The following is a 2,500-nucleotide window of genomic DNA, read 5'->3' as shown; positions in this document are numbered from 1 at the left end:
TTGTGGATAAAAGTCCGAAGAACCTCGCTACAATTGCCAAAATCTTTCCGCTGCCATTCAAAAATGGACTACTCCTCCACACCTCCTCCCGTCCATGCCAAACGGCGTTTTCTCTCAACTTTGGCATGCTCGGAGAGAAAAAAAGGCAGGTAAAGGTTGTGGATAAAAAAGTAAAAAATTGCCAAAATACTTTCTGGGCCCTCAAAAAAAGGCCTACTCCTCAACGCCTGCTCCCGTCCATGCCGAACCGCGTTTTCTATCAACTTTGGCATGCTCGGAGAGAGAAAAAAGGAAAAAAAGAAAAAAAAGGTCCAGTAAAGGTTGTGGATAAAAGTAACCGGCTTTGGAGAATTGCCTGAATCCTTCCGGCGCTGTGAAAAAAAAAGACCAAAAAAAAGACCTGGTCGTCAACGCCTGCTCCTGTCCATGCCAAACGGCGTTTTCCTCTCAACTTTGGCATGCTCGCTGAGGAAAAGGCAGGTAAAGGTTGTGGATAAAAAGTAAACGCGCTGTGGAGAATTGCCCAAATCGTTCAGGCGCCGTGAAAAAAAGAAAGACGTAGTCGTCAACGTCTGGTCCCGTCAATGGCGAAGGGCGTTTTCTCTCAACTTTGGCATGCTCGCTGAGGAAAAGGCAGGTAAAGGTTGTGGATAAAAGTCCGAAGAACCTCGCTACAATTGCCAAAATCTTTCCGCTGCCATTCAAAAATGGACTACTCCTCCACACCTCCTCCCGTCCATGCCAAACGGCGTTTTCTCTCAACTTTGGCATGCTCGGAGAGAAAAAAAGGCAGGTAAAGGTTGTGGATAAAAAAGTAAAAAATTGCCAAAATACTTTCTGGGCCCTCAAAAAAAGGCCTACTCCTCAACGCCTGCTCCCGTCCATGCCGAACCGCGTTTTCTATCAACTTTGGCATGCTCGGAGAGAGAAAAAAGGAAAAAAAGAAAAAAAAGGTCCAGTAAAGGTTGTGGATAAAAGTAACCGGCTTTGGAGAATTGCCTGAATCCTTCCGGCGCTGTGAAAAAAAAAGACCAAAAAAAAGACCTGGTCGTCAACGCCTGCTCCTGTCCATGCCAAACGGCGTTTTCCTCTCAACTTTGGCATGCTCGCTGAGGAAAAGGCAGGTAAAGGTTGTGGATAAAAAGTAAACGCGCTGTGGAGAATTGCCCAAATCGTTCAGGCGCCGTGAAAAAAAGAAAGACGTAGTCGTCAACGTCTGGTCCCGTCAATGGCGAAGGGCGTTTTCTCTCAACTTTGGCATGCTCGCTGAGGAAAAGGCAGGTAAAGGTTGTGGATAAAAGTCCGAAGAACCTCGCTACAATTGCCAAAATCTTTCCGCTGCCATTCAAAAATGGACTACTCCTCCACACCTCCTCCCGTCCATGCCAAACGGCGTTTTCTCTCAACTTTGGCATGCTCGGAGAGAAAAAAAGGCAGGTAAAGGTTGTGGATAAAAAAGTAAAAAATTGCCAAAATACTTTCTGGGCCCTCAAAAAAAGGCCTACTCCTCAACGCCTGCTCCCGTCCATGCCGAACCGCGTTTTCTATCAACTTTGGCATGCTCGGAGAGAGAAAAAAGGAAAAAAAGAAAAAAAAGGTCCAGTAAAGGTTGTGGATAAAAGTAACCGGCTTTGGAGAATTGCCTGAATCCTTCCGGCGCTGTGAAAAAAAAAGACCAAAAAAAAGACCTGGTCGTCAACGCCTGCTCCTGTCCATGCCAAACGGCGTTTTCCTCTCAACTTTGGCATGCTCGCTGAGGAAAAGGCAGGTAAAGGTTGTGGATAAAAAGTAAACGCGCTGTGGAGAATTGCCCAAATCGTTCAGGCGCCGTGAAAAAAAGAAAGACGTAGTCGTCAACGTCTGGTCCCGTCAATGGCGAAGGGCGTTTTCTCTCAACTTTGGCATGCTCGCTGAGGAAAAGGCAGGTAAAGGTTGTGGATAAAAGTCCGAAGAACCTCGCTACAATTGCCAAAATCTTTCCGCTGCCATTCAAAAATGGACTACTCCTCCACACCTCCTCCCGTCCATGCCAAACGGCGTTTTCTCTCAACTTTGGCATGCTCGGAGAGAAAAAAAGGCAGGTAAAGGTTGTGGATAAAAAAGTAAAAAATTGCCAAAATACTTTCTGGGCCCTCAAAAAAAGGCCTACTCCTCAACGCCTGCTCCCGTCCATGCCGAACCGCGTTTTCTATCAACTTTGGCATGCTCGGAGAGAGAAAAAAGGAAAAAAGAAAAAAAAGGCAGGTAAAGGTTGTGGATAAAAAAGTAAAAAATTGCCAAAATACTTTCTGGGCCCTCAAAAAAAGGCCTACTCCTCAACGCCTGCTCCCGTCCATGCCGAACCGCGTTTTCTATCAACTTTGGCATGCTCGGAGAGAGAAAAAAGGAAAAAAAGAAAAAAAAGGCAGGTAAAGGTTGTGGATAAAACTCCAAAACCTCGCTACAATTGCCAAAATACTTTCTGGGCCCTCAAAAAAAGGCCTACTCCTCAACGCCTGGT

This window comes from Babylonia areolata, unplaced genomic scaffold (genome assembly GCF_041734735.1).
Source record: "Babylonia areolata isolate BAREFJ2019XMU unplaced genomic scaffold, ASM4173473v1 tig00006497, whole genome shotgun sequence".
Classification (NCBI taxonomy): Eukaryota; Metazoa; Mollusca; class Gastropoda; order Neogastropoda; family Buccinidae; genus Babylonia; species Babylonia areolata.
Note: the sequence above shows the minus strand (reverse complement) of the source record.